Raw genomic sequence first — 24,570 nt, 5'->3', positions numbered from 1 at the left:
GGCGTGGGAGAGATAGCACGAGAAATGAGAGTGGTCTAGAGAGAGAGACGAATATGACGTCACGACAAGAGATTCCATTCCCTTGAGTGTGTATGTGCAAGGGGGGAGGGAATAGAGGCACCAGGAGAAATTTTCTGTGTGTGTGGTGTTTGTGTTGGTATGTGTGGGTGTGAGAAGATAATGAGACGTGGGGGCAGAGGGTGTGTCACCGCGTGAGGTCCGGTGGGTCGAGGTGAGGCCCTTCATTCGGTTCCGTCTTGCGCCACATTGGTCGGCCCGTGACGCATTTAGGAAGACCCATGGATGACTAGTCGTACAAGACAAAGATAGCAGAATTGTGAAGGACTCTGTGTCCACTGACAAAGCCGGCTAGGATTTGTAACCCTAGGTTCTCGGACTAAGGTAACCCCTTTATCTCTGATATTACTATTCATCCAACCTAACTTTAAGGGGCATCCTACAGAATGCTCTGCTAGAATCGTGCTCGTCGATTTGGAAGAGAGGTGTGAGACAATGCGTGAGAGACAGGTGTAAAGATAATGTGCGTACATGAGACACGTAGGCAGGTCCATGTATATAGAAAGGGTCGATGAGGATTGTGCGTGTGTATGTTTGCGAGAGGAAGAGAGCTTGTGATAAAGGTTAGTGAAAACAGTTGTAAATGGTTACGAGAGGGAGGGAGGGTTATATCTAGAGCATGTGTGCGAGAAAGACACCTCGGGAGAGAGTGTGTGAGCATGTGTGAGAGACCACCGATGGAGAGTGAAACTACACGTAAAAGACTGCTCTACACATTGATTAAAGATATAAGTTGTATCCAAATATTAGGATGGGATCATGATATTTGCAATTCGCGTAAGGAGCAGTCATTGATCCATCAGACATCTAGATTCTATCGAATTTGAGCATGTCTATGTTATTATTCGACACAATTGATCGACATAGTTAGTATTTTCAACTCCAGACAATGCATCGCTTTAGCAATCGAATATAAACGTGAGTATAGTTCATGTTGTGTGTGTAAAGCACATTATACATACGAAAGTTACACAATTGACATTATAAATAGCTACCTATGAACTAGCATACATTTGAATTCAACTTAAGGTGGTTTAAAAAAATCGAATTCAACATGAAGTCCATTCAATTATTTGAATTTGATATCATGGCATTTGTAAACCATACCTAAATTATGGGGGCACCAATCTTTGCTCTGATTTTGTACATAATAGCATATGTAGTCGTGTACAAATAGATTCAAATTTAGCTCCTCCATTCCAAAATAATCGTAGTTATAGGATTTTCAAGTGTCAAAATTTCAAAAAGAAGCGGATAATTTAATGAGGTTTTCAAACATACAAGGTCAAATATAACGTTGTCTATTTAGGTCAATCCTCATAGTTCAAGAGTACTCTAAACGTGAATGCTTGTGTTTCAAAATTTCGAACGAAGCGCCAAAAGAGCCTCTACTCGCCCGAAACCGCGTGAGACCAATGTTTGGTAGTACAAGGGAATTACTTTTCTAATAACCCCGACCCGTGAAACCTACCGGCCCGACGTCCAAAGGTCTAAACCGGGGTAGGTTTGTAGCTTCATCTAGACGCCACGCAACCGCATTCGAAAAACATTCATACACAATGGCCGCCTAAGCACACATGCACGCGGCCGAAATCGCTCCCGCCCACTATTTGGGACACCTGGGATTACCATCCTACCCCCGACCCGCAGTAGGTCCGAAATTTAAGAGGGGAGCAAAGTTTGTACTTTCCCCAAATTTCAAACAAGCGCGTCCCATCTTCTGTTCAAAAAAGCCAAAAACAAGCGCGTCCCAGACCGAAACATGGTCCCCCCCACCCGTCCGATTCCCCATTCGTACTCCGTGGGCGCCAAAACTACCTCTCCACCAGCCGCGAAACCCCGACGTCCTCCGTCCGCCACCCCATCCCACCCATCAACCGCCGCCCTCCTCCATCACGCCGGAGCCGATACCCCGACGTCGTCGTCCACCGCAACCTCAACCGCAACGCCCTCCACGGCTAGTAGTTGAAGCCAAGGCCGAGCCGTCCGTACCCGAGCCAGTTCAACCACGCCGTCCTGCGCCTCACCGCTGCCACTCCAACTTCGCCACCCTCCACCGCACCGGAGCTGTTCCTGCTACGCCGTCCTTCGCCGCCTCGGATCTGCTTCCCCTCCGCCGACATACGGCCACGAAAACACAGTCAACAATTTGGCCATGGGTTCGTCCAAGCCTACACCCTCCAGAACATCGGTTTCCCCAGTAAAAAGAAGAAGATCGGCGCGACATGTGGAGGTGACCACACCGGCAACCGAAAAAGGTACTCCTCTTCCCTTATTCGTGCAAATCTTACGTCTTTGCTTGCGCGGTATTCATCCCACAGAAGACACTAGTTGACCGCTTCTTCTTGATACTAGATGTTCCTAGTAACTCGTGATGCACAAGGTTTCTCCTCATATACTATTTCACCTTAGCTAGAGGTCCATCGCCCCCCTGAATTTCAATTTCTGGCCAGTTGATTCCCAATTAACGGAAGCATTCCCCGACATAACATGCGCTAGTACGCCTATTACGCCGGGGAAGCAACGCCTTGGTGTTTATCTTAGGGGCGTGTGCGGCCTAGAGCTACTGGCGCCCGATCTGGAGGTCGGCCGGGATTAAAGGGATGGCCTGGGGGCGCTGCCAAGCACGGTGGTGGTGTGAGGTCGATGGGAGGGCGGGGCGGCGGAGGCAGGGGTCTGGGCCGGTGGTCGCTGGCGGTTCGAGAAAGATCGTCAACAGTGACTGGCGGGAGGTAGACGAAGGCCATCTGCCCGTTCCTTATAGATCAGACGGTTCATTAAAAAAAATTGACTGACCTATTTATTTTCAGTCGACTGTTATCTTAGATATGACCACATGTGGTGGTGTGCTGGAGGAGTACCTGCATTTCCTGTGCTTATATATTACAAAATCATACGGGGTAGAATCTAATTTTGTTTGCCATGCAATGTTGTAGAGCTATCATATGTCTCCTGTCATTTATTTTTCAGCCACCTGCTATCTGCTACTTTTACAGTGCACTAGTTCTGCACACACTTCACCCTTACTCTCACTATTGTGTTTTATGCAAGGGTATTTCAGACTCTGCTGCCATGAGAGAAGCCAAAAAGAAAAGAGAGAAGTCGCTCCAACTTCGTATGCGGGTAGGCAAGACACGTTATAGCGCTATAAAGGGTGCAGTGTCAGCAGATGGAGACGGTAAACGTAGCTCTGGAGTTGATGACCTCGCTCGCAATGAACCACCATCCCAGGTGCTTGCTTTAACTTCGCGGTGTCATATGTGGTTGCATGTTCCATATGGTGTCTAGCTTGTATTCGAAAGGCCGAAGTCGGTAAGATAAGGAAAGATATTTTTTTTTACATGAACCACCATCCCGTGAGCACCAGAAGACAAATAGCTAGTCAGGGCACTGGCCGAGCCAGTGACAAGCCCAACAAAGATAGGCATCACCTGGAAGCCAACTAAAAAGCTGCGATGGTGGTGAAGCAACCCGCCTCCCACCAGGCTCTCAGGTCCTAGATGATCATGCTCACCACTCCAGCCGGATGTCTAGCTTGTATTGCTTCCAATTTGGTTAAATTGCATCTGCTTAGCTTACACATTATACCTTTGAATATGACATACCTTTATGTTTTTGGTACATACTAGTACATCTGTGTATTAACCATGTTCTTACATCAAACTAATGTTCTTGTGTATCCCTCATCAATCACTTATGACGAGGCAGGCAGGCAAGGGGACTACTCATTTAAAGAATGCAACGTCAGCCTCCCGACATGATTCTCAAGAAACATAAATGCTAGATGAAGATAGTGAACGTAGCTCTGTAGTTGATTACAGCATTACCCCTACACCAGCATCACAGGTGCTTGCTCTAACTTGGCAGCGTGATATGTGGTTGCATGTTGCATATGGTGTTTAGATTGTAATTCTTCCAATCTGGTTAAACTACATGTGCTAGTCTGCTTAGCTTATACATTATACCTGTTAATGTGACATGCCTTCCTGTATTTAGTACATAGTACATCTGTCTATTAAGCATGTCATTGTTTTTTTGTATCCCGCATCAATCAACATGACGAGACACCTTTAGTATATGCAGTGCGATATTAGTTGCATCTTTCATATGATTTATAGCATGCGCTGCTTCTAGTTTGTTGAAATTCCATTTATGATGGGACACTTTTAACTTGGCAGAGTCATATTGGTTGCATCTTTCATGTGGTGTCTAGCTTGCATTGCTTCTTATTTGCTGGAATGGTTTCTGCTTAGTTTACACAAACAGTTGTGAACATGCCATGTCGTCCTGTTTTTCGTACATATTCCATCCTGGTATCATGTGTTTGCCTTACATCAAAGTAGTGATTGTCAGTATCATGCATGAATGAGTTCTGAAGAGAGAATTTTATTGCTTTTTCTTGTCGGTTTTACTTGACAATTCAAAATCAATAAAGCGGAAGGAAGTTAGCAAGGCAACGGATAAAGGTGCTCCTTTCAAACGGAGGGCCTCTACAGTTTCTACTCCTCCACACCCCCCAAGATGATTTCCAAGACAACACATGCATAGACACTCAACAAAGCTGTGTTTATGATGAGCACGTCTCACCTAGTGCAGCATCACCGGTGCTCCCTCTAACTTGGCACTGTTATATGTGGTTGCATGTTATGTGTGATGTCTAGCTTGTATTGCTTCTAATTTTGTTGAATTCCATCTGCTTACTTTACACATTATACTTGAATAAGACACGTGTTCCTGTTTCTAGAACATACAATATCTGTCTATCACACCATGTTCTTACATCAAATTACTACTGTTGTGTAACCTGCAACAATCACTTATCATAAGACATGTTTGACTTCGGAGTGTGATATAGGTTACATCTCACATTCTTTTCTAGCTTGTACTACTAATTTGTTGAAATGGCACTTATGACGAGACAGTTTTAACTTGGTAGAGTGATATTCGTTGCATCTTTCATATGGTGTCTAGCTTTCATTGATTTGAAATACCTTCTCCTTAGTTTACACATCATAAGCTGTGAATATGCAATGCTGTGAATATGCAATGGCACTAATGACGAGAGACCTCTAACATGGTAGTGTGATGTTGTTTGCATCTTGCATATGATTTATTTCTTGTACTGCTTCACATTTGTTTAAACGCCATTTATGATGAGACACTATTAACTTGGCAGAGCGATATTTGTAGCATCTTTCATATGGTGTCTACCTTCCATTGCATTGCTTCTAATTTGGTGAAATGTCTTCTTCGTAGTTTACACATCATAGTTCTGGTTATCTCTTCCGTCCTGTTTTTCATACATATTACATCCTCCTATGATGTGGTTGTCTAACATCAAAGTTCAGATCGTCTGCATCACGCATCAATTTGTTCTGAAGAACTAAATTGTTATTCGTTTTTCTTGTCGGCTTGACTTAACATGGCACAGAGAAAGAGGAAGAAACACAGAATGGCAGGGAATGAGAAGCGGATGAATCCTCCAGATTCTGCTGGTACTGATGGTGCAATAGAAGGTCAAAGTCCAGCGGAAAATTCTACAAACACGGCATCCCATGCTACACGAGTTGCAAAAAAAGCCAAACAGAAACAAATAGCTGCCACCAAACAAGCAGAGACAGCCCTAGTTCTTGCAACACCTACCACAGTACTACCAGCTGCACGACTTACTCGTGCGTGAACTGAGCTAGCAGCACGTTCCCAAGCTCCCTTGCCACCTAACACTACTCCCCAAGCACTCTTGACACAAGACGAGTTGGCAATATCAGATGAACCTTGTGAGCTTCAACAGCAAGAAGGTAGTTGCTGGAGTCAAGTTACAGTTGCATGCTTCTTTATATGTAGTCTCACAGTTTGATGTACACTAACACTTCCTATGTTCGTTGTTGGACTAACACCTAGGCGCAAGAGGAAACAAACATCAGGGATAATGCTCGATAGGTTAACTAAATCTAGAGGAGGAAGAATGGAGATCCGTTCTGAGGCAGGTTTAAAAAGGCCACGTGATGCTACAGAGTCAGCCAAGTTAGTATCAGAGGCAGCGGTTGCCGTTAGGTGTCATGTACGTATCTTCCCAACATGGATTCAGTACAGGAATGACAAAGACGAAACCCAGTTCAACACCTTCCTCGACCATTATCTGTAAGTATGGTTATGTATGGAAACTAGTAATATCGTCTTGCTCTGTCCCATACTTTCTAGGTTGCTGATAATGAGACTCCCATAATTTTCAATAGATCGATGAGGTTCAAGTTGGATAGCCAAGATGATGCAACCAGACAAGCTTGCACCCATGTTTTCAAGTCTGCTCTGCGACAGTATCGGTATAACTTGAGGAAAACTCACTTTGAAGGCAAGGCTAACAGTGAACTTTCCCAAACATCTCCAGTGGAAAATATATCGGATGAAGACTGGAGGGGCCTTGTTAAACACTGGTCTGATCCTAAGTATCAGGTACATTATATATATGTGATCAGATCGCATGTTGAAGTCCTATTTACACATGTGCCACACAAATCTATCTTCTTGTAGGTGAACTGTTCAAAGAACAAGGCCAACCATACGAAAGTGAAATTCCAACAGACGACAGGATCTCGTAGCTATATTGCACACTGCGAGGCTCTTGTAATTAGCTGCTGTTTCACTCTTTTCGCTGTACCATATTATCATATCTATATTGACTTGTTCGAAATGCAGAGGAAAGCCCGCAAGGACCAAAAAGTACCTGAACCAAATGCTGTGGAAATCTTCAAGGACTGTCACACCAGCAAGAAGAAGGGCATGACTACACCAGTCAAAGCCGCTGTTGTAAGTCCTTAATCCTCATGCCTTTTAACTACTACTTACTCTGATTTGTCCCTTGAACTGCATGGTTTGCAGCCAATGTCTATTACTCTTTTCAATTTTATACACAATTGTCTTAGCGCATCATTGCACCTTACAAGGTTTAAAAGAGAGGAGTGATGTTCCTTTGATCTTGACCCGTAATCTAGTTTCGTGCTGGACTTGCCCACACAACGTTACAATTGCCTGTTTGTCTATTCTCAGTTGTTTTGTGATATGAATGATGTCATACTATGCTTACCGTATTATAAACTTCGTCTCTTTATCCTTAGCCCTCAATACAATGTGAAGAAATAGACAATACATTAGCGATGGTACATGGTCGTATGTTTGGAACCTGGTTTTATTATGTACTTTGCAATAAAATACAACTAATATTTTACATGGGTTCACCAGAATAAGTTATGTATATAGACCAAAGCTATTTTGTTTGGTTTTGCTGCCTCCTTAATATCTTCTGTTCTGGTACTACTAATGTAAAACCTCAACTTTTCAGCGAGCTATGGAAAAAATGGTGGAACCGCCACCTTCTGAAGGTGGCGAGGCAACTATAACCGCAATCTCAGCTCTTGCTGCAGTGGGTCAGTACGTGTCCACTAACAGTGCCAAAAGCACGTTCCTGCGTAATACTGGGTTGGTTGTTAAGGCAATATCGTCCAAACTGCCTCATGATCAAGATATGCAAGCTCAAAGCAATGTTGTATCTGCGCTCCAGACACAAGCCCATTCCCTAACAGAGACCCTTTGTGAAACAAGGAGAAACATTGCTCAATGTCGTCAAGATATGCATGGTTTTGAAACCAGACTATCAGACATTTGCTATGTTGTTCAGGAGCCTAGGGGAAATGAAGGCGAGGGTTATGGTGCTCCATCGGACAATACAGCATGACAACGTAACAGTCAGGTCAAATGAACTGAGCTTCTGAACTTTTGGTGGTGCATTTATCTGCTAGACTGTTAAGTTTTATGCCAACCTTCCTTTTGTTATATAGTTGTAATTTGTTTTGGTGCGATACAAAATTTATTCTTAACATGCAGCCACAAGCTGAAGAAAACAGCAAGCCATTTTTGTATAGTGTAGGGTGTTCCCTATATTTGCACTGGTGGCGATCTTTGATGCCGAGTGGATGTAATCTGTGCAATCGCCTTAATAGCCTAGCGTTAGTTTCGGCCTTATTTATTTCCTAGTCTTCTTTTTCCCTGGTTTGCTAGTGGCCGCAACTACCATGGGCCATATACGGGCCGTAGGATCCATGGGTCTCCTACGGGCCGTCGATAAATGGGCATGTAATCGGTGGGCCTCGGGTCGTCGGATAAATGGGTCTACATGGGCCGTAATCGGGCGTAATTGGTATCGGTCCAGCACGGTAACAGGCCGTAGGACAACAAAGGATTAATTCTATCACAGGCATAATGGGTCGTTAATGGGCCAGAATATAGGACGGGCTGGAAACGGCGCAACGGGTTAACAGGCCAGAAACGGGCCGACTCTTGCCATGGGCCGAATTTGGCCCATTAGGGTAACAGGCCAGTAACGGGCCGACTCTTGCCATGGGCTGAATTTGGCCCATTAGGGGAACAGGCCAGTAACGGGCCGACTCTTGCCGTGGGCCGAATTTGGCCCATTAGGGGAACAGGCCAGTAACGGGCCGGAAGTAATCGAGGGCCAAAAAGGAGCCAAAGAACGTATGGGCCGTCAATAGGCCGAAAGCTAACACGGGTTGGAAACGGCCAATGTAAATCACGGGCCGTTAACGGGTATAAAGAAAATTACTGTTCATTATGGGCTAGAGTCACCGTGGGCCTGTAAAGGGCCGAAAGATACGAAGGCCTCATATGGGCCGAAAGACGTCGTGGGCCATACATGGGCCGAAAGTGAAATGGGCTGGTGTTATATTCGACGGCCCACATGATGTTGTTGGGCCCATTTCCTTTAGGGCCTAACGGGCTGTGAGTTAACGGGCCGTAAAATGGGCTATTTGCAAAGAGACCGTTAACAGGCTTTTCATGGGCCAGCCCGTTAACTTTTGACCAAGTCAAACGGGCCGGCTTTGTAAGCTAAATGGGCCAGTGGTGGGCTGTGGCACGTGTCGACATATCATAGGCGCCTATCTGACCCACTGACGAGCTGACACGTGTTTCGTCCGGCCAATAAGAATTTTACACGTGGAAATTTCCCATTGGTCGGGGCTGTTAATGGGTTACCGGATCCAAAACCCGACCCGATAGCTTAACGGCGTTCCGTTACGGTGGATGCCACATGTCGGTCACCCTTGACGAAAGCACTTCTGTGACGCGCGATTTATCGTCATGGAAGTGGACACTTCCATGATGATAATTTTGGTAATGTCATGGAACACTTCTACGACAGCACAGGTATGACTATCTTGATTCTGTCATAAAATCGTCATGGATGTACATGCATGACAAAAAACGCGACCTACTGTGACAAACACGTATCATCACGGAAGTGTATTTTTTTGTAGTGATATCTCTTCCCCTCTCTCTCTCCTCTCGAATTCGACGCCGCCTACGGCATCGCATCTGCTCACATCCTTTGGGCCATGTCGACACAAAACTTCGGACAAGAGGGGAGGAAGGAAGGCTTGAACTTCCTTGAACTGGATTTTGATTTCTATGTAGGTGATTTCCTGCTACATGCGGAGCGTTGAACTGGGGTTTGTTTTCCAAACAAAAGATCCGAGCTCTAAACATTCATGTGTCCTTGTAGGAGAACCCTGACACCATCGAAGACCATGATTTCTATGGCAAAGAGCCCGACTGTCCTCTCTACTGTGTTCTTCACGATACCAAGCCTCTCAGGTGTGTGGCTTTTGAAGGAAGTGACACGGGGAGGAGGTTCTTCGGCTGTGCTGTGAAAGTTAGTCACTTTCGAAAATCCGAGTTACTTTCTTGTTGAATCAAACTGTTTGGATATAGGACTTGTAGTCTACCAAAGAAGACTGATTTCTTCTTGTGTTTTCCGGTTGATTGTAGGAAACATTGTGTAGTCCTTTTACTTTACATAAAAGGGTAAAGGTCACTACTTATTTTACATCATTGAACATAAAAGAAGTGATCCAGACACTCTCATGTTTGTTTACAAATGGGACTTCTGTTTAATAGTCAGTATATTATTCAAAAAAACTCTCTAAATAAGTTGTCTGCAGAGGTAGCTCCAGATTAATTCAAGCTGGCTTAAAAGAAACTAAGTACAATTATGAAATAACTCCACGGTCAGGGTGGGGGAAGCACCATAATTAGTGTTGTGGGTACCTAACCATTGAAGTGCCACATTGCACAAACACGGTTCATAGTTAGTTGAATGAGGTTATAAAACAAGTATATGTGAACTTTATTATATTCCAGAGCTTCTGCAGCAGTGTATTAATAGTCTCTGTTTATTTTGTTCCTTTTTTGTTCGCAGAGAGACGTGACTGTGGAGTCGTCGAATGGGTTGACTGCCCATGGACTATCATTATGCAGAGGTGCCTACTCAAGCTCTGGGGGATGTTAGATGAGAGCAATGATGATAGGCAAGCAAAGGATGAAGAGATAAGCAGGCTTAAAATGGATAATGAACAAGTGAACCTTAAGCTCGAGAATCTTGTTGCAGCTGTGGAAAGAACTAATGTAACTACCATGAAGATTGACAGGCAGAAGAAGCATATGGGTATCGTTGATAAAGACGTCAATCTCATTCAGAGGTCTCTCACAAGTGACATTCATAATCTTAAGGACGACAAGGGTGAGATTAAGCTGGACAGGGATTTTCTGAAGGAGGAGGTGCATAAGCTGAAGGAGAATAGAAAGAAGATGCAACGCATCATCTGTGATCTTTTGGGGCAAGGGTTTGCGAACACAAATGACCTCCTGATGATCAAGGCTATCCTCGAAGAATGATCATTAACAGTTGCCTTCTTTTGAAACGTTGCAAGGGATACTCGTCTAGTATAAGTTTATGCTTGGACATGGTTACTTGACTAAAGGCATGTATCTCATTTTTTGCAATCTTTCAGAGGGTGTGTGACGGTCTACACACATCAAATATTGATCTCCTGAATATTTTTATATTTCAAAGAGGGCGCATCCGGCAATCTTTCGTCTTGGATCGTTCCACGAGACATGGGTTACTGTAATCTAGCAAGGCACAAATGTCGCTTTGGCAGGCATGGGGAACCATGTCTCTGGTGACGTGGCACTGACTTGTCAAAGGCACGGTCCTATGTCAGACAGGAGCGCCGCACTAGCACTGACACACATAAAATCTACAATCTACAGAGTCGCGCTTACTCCTGAAGCCGACGCACGCCAGTGCCGACTCGATTGTTTGTACTCAGACATAAACTCGTTCACGGACATGCGTTTACACGAAAGGCACGTACAGTCTGAGATCGCTGGGAGCACGGTTTGAGATTACGCAGAGCCACGGCCATGTGCACGTACAGTCTGCCACGAAAGGAGGCAGTGCCATCTGGTCACTGCAGACGCACTGGTTTACATGCACTAGATGCACGTTCCTTGCAGAACAGGCAAGGCAGTGCCTCTTCTCTTCCAAATGTTTTTGTTCCCTGGTCGACGACCGCACACGAATGTTTTTGTAGCATCACGATAGTGACATAAAACTATCAAATTTTCAGAACAGCGGGTGCATAGCACAAAAGCATTGTTATAACAAGCTTACAAAACGGTGCAAAAGGCTTCAGCCATGTTTAGACATAACACAGAATCAGATTGGCGCAACAACATCTAACTGTACTAGCTTCAGGAACTAACTACAACCCTGTGTCCAGCAGGCACAAGTGAACGGATCTGACAAATCCAGGCATTCAACACGCCTGTGTTTCAAATCCAAGCACAGATGATTGCAGCATGCTGATAACTTGAGATGGGCGCATTTGGAAACTTTATTCTCCCACAAGAACAACTTCTGTTGCTGTTCAAAAAATTCTTGCGTGAAGTCTGAGGGAAAGCGAAACTTAATCCTCATGGTCTCTAGCTCCGTTGCATTCAGAATAAAGAACCTCACAAACTCAGTGTTCTTCCCGCTTTTTTCATAATCTTCCAGCGTTACTGTCTTTAAATGAATGATGTGTTCTTTGAGAAACACACGGTGCTTGCGACGCCAAAAATTTCTTGCACCATCAGGAACGTTTCCTCCCTAAAAACACATAAAGGTTGAAAGATACTCAAGATCTATGGAAGGACAAAATGAACGATAAATCCATGACCCCCGTCCCAATCAGTTCATCGAACATTTCCCTAGATACGGATGTATGTATAATAATAATAAAAACATGCCTAGACATAGGGTGTATCCATTGCAAACAAAATGTGAGATAAGCTTTTTGAGATGCAAGGAGTGCTCCACTATGCACGGTATGACCTTTTCATTGGGCGTGCAAATCATCACCTGAAGAAACAAGTTCTCCAGATTTGGAAGGCACTTAAGTAAGTGAATGACCAGGTCGACTTGATAAGTAATGGCCAAAAACAAGGTTTTGACAGATTGCCGCATTGTAGATAGGCTGGCCGTCGCCAAACCCTTCACATAACATAGAAAATAAAACATAAAATTATTAGAACAAAAGGTTGGATGACATGAAACTACTTTCTCAAGGAAATGCAACTGGAATTATTGTGAAATGTCAGTACCATAAGACCTGTGGAGTCAAGCGAGATCCTGAATTTGCCCAATGTCTCCAGTTTGGGTGCAGAGACGATGAATACCTCCATGTTATTGCTCTGGCGATCGTGGATCAACCTTTGAAGTGAGGGGGCATCCTGGATGATGAATTTTCCTTTCTCACCACGGATGCCGATGCTTACAAGGTTAGGGGAATTTATTGTGATCCGATGCCTTTCTCTATTGCAAACAAGCAGCAGGCACTCGAGTGCAGGGCAACTAGAGTTGATCATGCTTTGCAACGAGAAGTCTGATATATCAACCTCAACAAGCGAAAGTCTCTTGACTAGTGCTAGTTCAAGTACCTCTACATAATGGTCTGGTATCTGGCAACACGCGAAGCTCACAGTGCGCAGAGAACAGGAAAACCGAAAGACGGACTTCGGTAGTGAGGGCGTAGATGAAGAGCATGTGTGCGATAGTTTGACAATTCTTTCACAAATCATGGAAACTGGTGGTAAAACTCAAGCACCTGGAGATTGTTCAATCTGGGGGACTCAAGCCAGACGTGGACAGTAGAGGGTCTGCATTGGAGGTAGCACGCCGGTATACAAAGGCGGAGAACTACGCCCACATGGCTGGAGAGGATGGACTCTGGAAGGCAAGAACCATCACCAGGAACTGTTTTTTCCTGATGCCAAGTTCCGATGTATCGTATACGAGCAAGCTCCTCGCTGTAGGCTGAGACCCTACTGATGATCTCGACATGAACTGTTTGTAGGGCGTTAAAAAGACGAGCGACAGGGATCTCACGGCTGTCAAGATTCAGAGGAGCGGTCGGCCAAACAGGACGCCAATGACATGCGAGAATCCGAGTGCGGATGCCCTCCCTAGTGGAGAGACGGGAGATGACCTCACCAAGGATGGCGTCCGGGAGGTCATTGATGTAGTCCTCGCCGCTTCCAGCCGCTACCGCCAAGCCACCAGAGGACGGCGTTGCCGGTGGCGCGAGCTTCGCCCTCTTGGTGCATGGCACACCGGAGTGGATCTCCATCTCCGTCTCCGTTGCTGGGATCGCGCTGCCTGCGAGCGCCGCTATATGTGGCGTGGATCTGAAAAGACCAAGGAAAAGGGTGTGTCTAGGGTTTAGAGACGCCGTCCGTTCGCCTTAAATAGCCAGAGCCTGGCCTCGGGCGACGAGCCAGAGCAGCGTCGCCGGAGGGGACGCCCGTCGGACCCTTGGGTTTCCGGAGCGGCGCCACGTGGCGTTCACACCCGAATACGAGGAGACACCCGTCGAAACATAACTGGGGACGGGAGGGAAGGGGAGAAGAGTGGAGGGATCCGTTCAAAATGATTCCGTTGACTCTATCACCAGGAGAGGCACGGTATGGCGGCCCAGACAGGCATGCTTGCGTTTTACGTGGGGTCACGTTCGTGCGTTTATAGCGGAAACCCGCTGCAGCCGCCTCATCCTTGATTCAGTGTTTCGGGTCACAGGCACGGGCATGAAGCGCTCAAAGGCATGGTCGGTGGTATTACATAGAGTCACGCTAGCCTGTGACTCTATCAGACGAAGATGCACGGGCGTTTAGCCCACGGAGATGAACCTTTGTCTTACGCACAACCACGGATGTTTACTCTGCGAGGCACGGATTGGCCTATAAGAGAGACGTTGTTTTTAAAAGCTTATTTCCTTGTATTTAAGAGCACGGACGTGCAGTCCATACAGACACGGTTCCGTACTGAATTGTGTCATGCTTCTTTCTTGATAAAGGCGTCGATGTTCGTGGCTGTCTGTGTTTCAGTGTCAAGGGTCACAAGCACGGGCATACAACCCTCAAAGGCATGGCGTGCTATTATATAGAGTCACGCATAAAGGTATTCTGATTGTATTCCGAATGAGTCGGTGGGCTCGGTCAAAAGGAGAGGCATGCACGTCAAGCCCTCGGAGGCATAGTTTGTTCTTACTCGGAGTCACGTTTGTGCGTTTATTACGGAAACCTAATAGATTCGGGCGACTGTCCTTGTTAGAATTGTTTTCGTTGTATTATTTTAACACAAATGCATGAAGACGACTTTCTGTGTGTCAGTGTTTCAGGTCACAGGCACGGTTGTGAAGCCCACAAATGCACGAAGGCGACTTTATATGTTTAGTAGCGTCACTGTCCTTTACGCGTGTCAGTGTTTCCGGTCGCAGGCACGGTTGTCAAGCCCACGAACGCATGTCATGTAATTATTCAGAGACACCTTCGTGTCTCTTTGTGTTCCAAATGCATCTGTTGACTATATTACCAGGACAGGCACGGTCGGGATGTCGAGGGAGGCATGCTTGTGTTTTACGCGGAGCCACGTTCGTGCGTTGATTGCGGAAACACAACGTTTCCACGGGCGTCTCCACCTACTCGGGTGTGAACTCCACGTGGCGCCGCCACGGAAACCCAAGGGTCCGAACGTCTCATCCGGTGATGCCGCTCTGGCTCGTCGCCTGAGGCCAGGCTCCGGCTATTTATGGCGGACGGACGGAGTTTCAAAACCCTAGCCACACACTCTTCCATCCTCTGCCCGCCGCCAGGCCATTCATTCCTCTTGCTGCTCTCTATCCTGACCCTCTCCGCCATGGCTGGTCAGGAGGAGACTACTGCGGAACCCAGTGTCCAGACACTGCAGGAGATCCAGGCTGACGAGGGTTCCTCATCTGTAAGTTCACTCTGCTTCCGCTTCATTCGTTTTTTCTTTCCTTCGGCTACTTGGTTTAGTTGTGAAACGTGAATAAGCCAGACGGAGTCTTGAAACCCTAGCCACATCCCCTTCGTCCTTTTGTCTGCATCCAGGCCATCCACTCCTCTTGCTGTTCTCTATCCTGACACTCTCAGCCACGGTTGTGCAGAAGGAGACTCCTCCAGAGCGCCATGTCCAGTCGCAGGAGAAGATCTCGGCTGGCAAAGGTTCCTCATCTGTGAGTTCGCTCTGCTTCGGCTACTTGATTTAGTTGTGAAACATGGATGATTGTGGTGAGCTTCATCCTAATGTTGATGAGGGTGCGTCCTGCCATCAATCTGACATCTTCTCCTTTGACCAGCTGAAGAACCTGTTCAATACTGTGGAAGACTTCGTGAAGATATCCACGAAGTTGGACGAAGAGAACAAAGCCATCATTGCACTTCTGATGGATGAGAAGGCGCAGCTCGAACTTTAGCACAATAACCTGAAGCTGGAATCATACGTTATGAAGAAACAGATCGAGGAACTTCGCACCGAGTGTCGTGATTTTGTCACGGCAGATGTCCTAGAGAAAGGACTTAGTCGTGGAGCCATCGCTACGGGTTAACTTAAAGGGGTTAAAGCGGACAAGGGACGCAAGAGAGTTTTTATACTAGTTCGGCCCCTTATAATGAAGGTAAAAGCCTACGTCTAGTTGTGATGGAATTGCTGGGGTTTCGATGACCAGGGAGCGAATACGCTTTGCCTGGGCCTCGAGTTGTTGTCTGTTCTCCTTGAACCGCCGCCGGGTCGTCCCCTTATATACATGGGTTGATGCCTGTCGGTTTACAGAATCCCGAGGCTGGCTCATAATCGTGTCCGGCTCGGTCTCTGCTACTTCTATCTTACAACACAAGTTTACATATGAATGCCGGTTTATGTCTACAGGCCTTAAACCGGCTTTGGGCCCTGGGCCTCCATAAAGCGTCACCGTCTGTCTTCATGGACTTCAGATACAGATGAACTACTTATGGGGTTAACCCGGCCTCTCCTGGCCGGTTTACGCCCAGTAGTAATATCCCCAACATTAGGCCCCAGATTGATTTGAACTGGTTCATGTCAATCCTCAATACTTTAGAAATTTTCTTCTTCAACATCTTCACATGATCTTGTAAACCGCCGTGACATCATCTTCTAGGATCATGGTAAACCGCCGTGACGTCACCTGTTATTTAAAACTGTGTATAATCCACCTTCATTAAAGAGCCTCCGACAATCGAGGCGATAGCTCTGCCTCATATCCAAAATTTAGGCTCCTCGATTTTCGCGCCTGACGCTTATCTTTCTACCCTTATAAATAGGGCCAGGGGGTCCTTCCATTTTTCCCCCTCGTGCCTCTTCGCGTCATCGTCTTCCTCACGCCGACCGACCCTCGAGCTCTGCCGCCGCCGTCGTCCTTCGTCTCTGCTTCAACAAAGGCCGCTGCATCAACCTGATCGTATCAGAGAAAAGCGGTGATCCTCCGCTGCTTCCTCCTGCACCAGTAAGTCCCTCTTCTTCTTGCCCTAGATCTGCCGTTAGGGTTCGGTGTTCTTCATAGCTTGAAGCTGTTCTTCCTTCGGTAGCACCAATGGCCGGTTAGATCTGACTATTTTCAGCGCCTTTTGTAGTTTAGAATCCTTTCTTCTTGTTAAGGCACCTGCTTGATATCCAACTCATCTGAGCTTACTGAACTTTTTGAGCGGTTGATATTAAACCAGAGTATATTTTGTTTTTCCAACGCATGGTAGATCTGAAATTACCATGGCAAGATGTGAAACTTGTTTCTTCCTTCACTTATACACTTTTAATATCAGATGGGGCGGTCCTGGATGATTCGAAGCACAAAATCGCCTTCTTGAAAGGTTCTGGTTCTAACCCGGCGGCTATGATAACAATGCAGATCTTGCTGATAAATCGCCGAACAGGCTGCCGCCATGTCATGCTCCTCATCTAACAGGTCAAGAGATTCCTGCCGTGCCTTATCGTTGTCAGCTTCCACATATGCCGCTACACGAGGTGAGTCATGACGGATGTCACTAGGAAGAACCGCTTCCGCTCCATAAACCATGAAGAACGGTGTGTATCCTGTCGATCTGTTGGGTGTGGTATTGATGCTCCATAACACAGAAGGTAACTCCTCAACCCAACAACCCGGCATCCGTTGCAAAGGAACCATAAGCCGGGGTTTGATGCCTCTCAATATCTCTTGATTGGCCCTCTCCGCTTGACCATTAGACTGTGGGTGAGCCACTGATGACACGTCAAGCCGGATGTGCTCACGTTGACAGAACTCCTTCATGGCACCTTTTGACAGATTGGTACCATTGTCTGTTATAATGTTGTGTGGAAAGCCGAACCGGAAGATCACCTTTTTGATGAATTGAACCGCCGTGGCTGCATCACACTTACTAACTGGCTCTGCCTCCACCCACTTTGTGAACTTATCAGCCGCCACCAAAAGGTGGGTCTTCTTGTCCCTGGACCTCTTGAAAGGCCCAACCATATCCAGCCCCCAAGTTGCAAATGGCCAGGTGATTGGAATCATCCTCAATTCTTGAGCCGGTACATGAGCGCGCCTTGAGAAGTTCTGACAGCCATCACATCTTTTGACCAAGTCCTCAGCATCAGCATGAGCTGTCAACCAATAGAAACCGTGATGAAACGCCTTGGCCACCAAAGATTTTGAATGGACGTGGTGACCACAATCTCCTTCGTGGATCTCACGCAAAATTTCACGACCTTCCTCAGGAGACACACAGCGTTGAAACGCCCCTGTCACACTGCAATGATGTAACTCTCCATTGATAATAGTCATGGACTTGGACCGCCGGATTATCTGCCTGGCCAAAGTTTCATCCTCTGGTATCTCGCCCCGGTTCATATACGCCAGATATGGAACCGTCCAATCCGGAATAACATGAAGAGCCGCCACCAACTGAGCTTCTGGATCAGGAATAGCCAAATCCTCTTCACCAGGGAGCTTGACGGATGGATTATGCAGAACTTCCAGGAAGACATTAGGTGGAACCGGTTTACGTTGGGAACCCAGGCGGCTTAAAGCGTCCACCGCTTCATTCTTCCGCCGGTCCACATGATCCACCTGATAACCTTTAAAGTGACCTGCAACAATATCCACCTCACGACGATACGCTGCCATTAGTGGGTCCTTGGAATTCCAAGTGCCGGACACTTGTTGAGCCACCAGATCCGAGTCACCGAAGCACTTAACTCGGCTTAGGTTCATCTCCTTAGCCATCCGAAGACCGTGGAGTAAAGCCTCATATTCAGCTACATTGTTAGTGCAAGGGAACATTAAACGGAGAACATAACAAAACTTATCACCTCGTGGGGAAGTTAATATGACTCCAGCCCCCGAGCCCTCCAATTGCCTAGACCCATCAAAATGAATAGTCCAATAAGTATGATCCGGCTTCTCCTCTAGCGCTTGTAATTCTGTCCAATCATTGATGAAAGCCACAAGTGCCTGAGATTTGATCGCCGTTCGGGGTATGTATTTCAACCCGTGAGGCCCGAGCTCTATAGCCCACTTAGCAATCCGGCCAGTTGCTTCCCTGTTCTGGATTATATCTCCCAACGGAGCAGAGCTGACCACCGTGATGGGATGACCTTGGAAATACTGCTTAAGCTTCCGGCTTGCCATAAAAACCCCATACACCAATTTTTGCCAATGCGGGTACCTCTTCTTGGACTCAATAAGTACCTCACTGATATAGTAGACCGGCCGTTGAACCGGATATTCCTTTCCGGTCTCCTTGCGCTCCACCACAATAGCCACACTAACAGCCCGGGCGTTAGCTACCACATATAGCAACAATGGCTCTTTGTCAACCGGAGCAGCGAGAACCGGCGGATTAGCCAGCTGCCGCTTTAAGTCCTCAAATGCTTCATTAGCAGCGTCACTCCAGACGAAGTCATCCGTTTTCTTCAGCATCTGATACAAAGGGATAGCCTTCTCGCCAAGGCAACTGACAAACCGGCTCAACGCGGCAATCCGGCCTGCCAGGCGTTGAACATCATTGATACACTTCGGTTTGGCCAAGGAGGTGATGGCCTTGATCTTTTCCGGATTAGCTTCAATACCCCGGTTAGACACCAAAAAACCCAAGAGCTTGCCTGCAGGTACACCAAAGACGCACTTGGCCGGATTAAGCATCATTTTGTAAACCCGCAGGTTATCGAAGGTTTCCTTCAAGTCATCAATCAATGTCTCCTTCTTCCTTGATTTCACCACAATATCATCCACATAGGCGTGAACATTGCAGCCGATCTATTTATGAAGACAATTCTGCACACACCGTTGATAAGTCGCCTGGGCACTCTTGAGCCCAAAGGGCATGGACACATAGCAGAAGGCTCCAAAAGGAGTTATGAAGGTTGTCTTCTCCTGGTCCTTAACTGCCATTTTGATCTGATGATAACCAGAATATGCATCCAAAAAGCTCAAATGCTCGCAACCCGCCGTAGCATCAATAATTTGATCAATACGAGGGAGGGCAAAAGGATCTGCTGGACAAGCTTTGTTAAGATCTGTGTAGTCCACACACATACGCCAAGTGCCGTTCTTTTTAAGGACCAGCACCGGATTAGCCAACCACTCAGGATGGAATACTTCAATGATAAATCCAGCCGCCAAGAGCCTGGCTACTTCTTCTCCAATAGCTTTGTGTCTTTCTTCATTGAACCGGCGGAGAAACTGCTTGACCGCTTTATACTTGGGATCAACATTGAGAGTGTGCTCAGCGAGTTCTCTCGGTACACCTGGCATGTCAGAAGGCTTCCATGCAAAGATGTCCCGATTCTCATGGATGAACTCGATGAGCGCGCTTTCCTATTTCAGATCCAAGTTAGCGCCGATGCTAAACTGCTTGGATGAATCGCCAGGCACAAAGTCAACAAGCTTAGTCTCATCAGCCGATTTAAACTTCAGGGCCGGATCATGCTCTGTAGTTGGTTTCTTCAACGAAGTCATATCTGCTGGATCAACATTGTCCTTGTAAAACTTCAACTCTTCTGTTGCACAAACCGACTCAGCATAAGCCGCATCACCTTCTTCACACTCCAGAGAAATCTTGCGACTCCCATGCACAGTTATAGTTCCCTTGTGACCCGGCATCTTGAGCTGCAGATAGACATAACAAGGCCGTGCCATAAACTTAGCATAAGCTGGCCGTCCAAATAGGGCATGATACGGGCTTCTGATTTTCACCACTTCAAAGTTCAAGGTTTCTGATCTCGAGTCATGCTCATCTCCGAAAGCCACCTCCAGAGCTATCTTACCAACAGGATATGCCGACTTACCAGGCACCACACCATGGAACATCGTATTGGACGGTTTAAGATTTTTATCTGTTAACCCATGCGACGGAAAGTTTCATAATAAAGGATATTGATACTACTCCCTCCATCCATGAGTACCTTAGTGAACTTATAACCTCCCACCTGAGGTGCCACCACCAGAGCCAGATGACCCGGATTGTCAACCCGGGGTGGATGATCTTCTCTACTCCACACAATCGGCTGCTCGGACCAGCGCAAATAACGGGGCACCGCCGGTTCAACGGCATTCACCGCCCTTTTATGAAGCTTCTGATCGCGCTTGTCCAAGCTAGTGGTGAAGACATGATATTGTCCGCTATTCAACTGCTTCGGGTTGCTCTGGTAACCCGACTGCTGCTGCTGCTGCTGCTGCTGATTGCCCTGATGATTATAGCCACCTTGGTTACCCTGATTACTTTGATTGTTATGTCCACCCTGATTACCGTGGAAGCCAGAACCGGAATTTCCGCCACCATAACCCAGCCCATGAGACCCGGGGCCCGAACCGCCTCCTGGTCCATGATCATACCAGAAAGAATCGGAATTTTTGAACTCTTGCATGATGTAACAGTCTTTCCAGAGGTGCGTGGACGGAATCTCCTTCGTCCCATGCTTTGGACAGGGCTAGTTCAACAGATAAGACAAATGGTCCGGATTAGGACTTGGCCCTCCACCGCGCTGGGGCGGTTTACCCTTACGCCGCTGCCCTTTGTCATGTGTATTAGTATTAGCCACAAAGTATAAACCGTGGTCCGCCTTACGCTTGCCGCCGTTTCCATGACCCGCCGGGTTGTGGTGCTGCCCCTTGGCGTTGCCGCTCTTTTTCCCCTTCCCTGTCTTATCATCGTCAGACTCGGGATCCTTGGTACTATCAGAGTCGGCATAATTCACCAGTGCAGCCATGAGGGTTCCCATGTCATTACAATGACGTTTGAGCCGTCCCAACTTCAACTTCAGGGGTTCAAACCGGCAATTGACTTCCAATGTTAAAATTGCGGTGTCAGCGTTGATGCGGTCCGATGAATGCAAAATCTCCGAAACCCGGCGCACCCAATGGGTTGTTGACTCTCCTTCCTCCTGGACACAGGCAGCTAAGTCCACAATTAACATGGGCTCCTTGCATGTATCCTTGAAATTCTGAATAAACCGGGCTCTCAACTCGGCCCATGACCTGATAGAATTAGCCGGTAAACTCTTTAGCCAAGTGCGGGCCGTCCCTTCTAGCATCATGGTGAAGTATTTCGCACATGCCGCATCATCCACATCCAGCATCTCCATGGCCATCTCATAGCTTTCAACCCATGTTTCAGGGGATAAATCGGCAGTGTAATTTGGCACCTTGCGCGGGCCGTTGAAATCCTTGGGTAGGCGCACATTGCGCAACGCCGGGACGAGACACGGCACTCCCAAAGAACTACAAGTAACCCCTGGTTCCACCGATGTGGTTGGACGAATCGGAGTAAGCTGACGGGCTTCATGCTGCGCCGCTAACTCGGCCTCTCTGCGTGCCCGAGCCCAGTCCACCACCTCCTGAGCATCACCAGCACCACCCGCCGGGTTATTGCCACGGGGCGGATCACGGTACCGCGCATTGCTTGACACTGTCGGTTCATCCATACGCCTGTTGTAACTCCGGCTTGGACGGGGAGTGGAATGAATCCGATCGCGACTATATGAATAAGCCTCCTGTTGAACCAAGGCTGTCTGAAGAAGCTCCTTAACCCGACGTGTCTCGACCGCCGCCGGAGAATCGCCTTCAATCGGGATGGCCGCCAGCCGTGAAGCGGCAGCGACAATGTTGTCCATCGGGTTAGAGTAATGACCCGGCGGCGTGGGGACATGCGGTGTCACAATGTTGTTCTGACGAGGCGGATCCATCAAACGTGGCTGAACCGGCGCCCCTGCTCCAGGTGCCTCCGCCCGGTTTACCACCGGCGGATTATTGGTCCTTGCTCCTGGGGTGTTAAAGAGATTTCTAGCATCGTAAACCGGCGGCAGGCGAGATTGGTACCTCATCTTCAGGACTTCGTTCGACGCACTCTGATCCAGCATAATCCGGTAAGCTTGTGCATCCAAAGCGGCCCGCTCCACGGCCATCCTGGTATCCTCAGCTGCTAAGTCGGCTTTGGCCTGGGTGATCTGATCTTTCACTTTCGCGATTTCCGCATTGTGTGCATCCTGATCCGCCGGGTTAACCTCCGCCATCAGCGTTGCCAACGCGTCAAACAAATCAGATAGAACCTGAGCTGGCGGTCGCACAGGGCCTCCTGCCCCGGCCGCTGTTGCCGCTGTCGATCCGAAAATCATCGCCGCTGCGGTCGAAGAGTGGAGCGCCGGTTGCGTACCGGCCATGAAGATCGCAACCCGGTTTGGCAGATCGAAGGGGTCCGGAATACTATTCGCCATCGGAACAGCCCCCAATCCGGCCATCTTGTAACTGATATAACGACTCGGTCTCTCCGGTTGATGACTCGTCGCCGGAATAAACGACGGTCTCACCACCAGATTCCGATCTATCCTTAGATTCCCCTCCATGGATAACTCCCACGAAGGCATGCTTCATGACAGGCTTGACCCGGGAAGATCTCGCACGCTGAGTTGTTTCGACGAGGTCGGTGCAGATGTCTGGCTCAGGGCCCGGTTCGCCGATATTGCCAATGAAAAACATGTATGCCGCCAAAGGGGACCCGGTACCCGTACTCGATTGAGCTGGCCTCGGGGCCCCAGCCTGCATCGTCGATGTAGAGCTTGCCGCGACGACTCTTGGTCATCCGGCCCACAGCATAACCCTTCAGTCCTTCGAAGTTGCCCTCCAAGAACTTCAAACCATCGTGCGATAGCCCCATGGTGGGCGCCAACTGTCATGGTTTTGTCACGGCAGATGTCCTAGAGAAAGAACTTAGTCGTGGAGCCATCGCTACGGGTTAACTTAAAGGGGTTAAAGCGGACAAGGGACGCAAGAGAGTTTTTATACTAGTTCGGCCCCTTACGATGAAGGTAAAAGCCTACGTCTAGTTGTGATGGAATTGCTGGGGTTCCGATGACCAGGGAGCGAATACGCTTTGCCTGGGCCTCGAGTTGTTGTCTGTTCTCCTTGAACCGCCGCTGGGTCGTCCCCTTATATACATGGGTTGACGCCCGTCGGTTTATAGAATCCCGAGGCCGGCTCATAATCGTGTCCGGCTCGGTCTCTGCTACATCTATCTTACAACACAAGTTTACATATCAATGCCGGTTTATGTCTACAGGCCTTAAACCGGCTTTGGGCCCTGGGCCTCCATAAAGCGTCACCGTCTGTCTTCATGGACTTCAGATACAGATGAACTACTTATGGGGTTAACCCGGCCTCTCCTGGCCGGTTTACGCCCAGTAATAATATCCCCAACACCGAGCAACCAAAAAAGAAGTCTCGCCGGACTAAGTAGACAGCAGCGACCCTGATCCTCGTATCTGAAGCTGTTAAGTAGTGCACTAAAAGTTTCTTATTTTGTCTTCCGTTACCTCGTGTCGTCAGTAACTTTGATAGCAAATGTGTTTTACTTTCCTGGGTCACGTTCATTCCAAGTTTATGGGTACAGATGAACATTAACGTAATGGCCAGTTCTAGGGACGTTGTTTTTAAAAGCACGGACGTGAAGTCTCTGCAGCCAAAGTTTTTGAACCAACTAGAGTCATGTCTTGTGCACACATGAAGGCGTGGACATTCCTGCCTTTCTTTGTTTCAGTGTTTCGGGTCACAGGAAGGCATAGTCGGTGGTATTACATAGAGTCACGCTAGCCTGTGACTCTATCAGACGGAGACGCACGGGCGTTTAGTGTTAAGGGTCACAGGCACGAGCATAAAACGCTCAAAGGTATGGTCGGTGGTATTACGGACACGAACTCTTGTTAATAAAAGTTCACAAGATATGAACTCTCTACGGACACAATTGGGTACTGAG

This window comes from Triticum aestivum, chromosome 4D (genome assembly GCF_018294505.1).
Source record: "Triticum aestivum cultivar Chinese Spring chromosome 4D, IWGSC CS RefSeq v2.1, whole genome shotgun sequence".
NCBI lineage: Eukaryota > Viridiplantae > Streptophyta > Magnoliopsida > Poales > Poaceae > Triticum > Triticum aestivum.
This window is presented reverse-complemented; position numbering follows the sequence as displayed.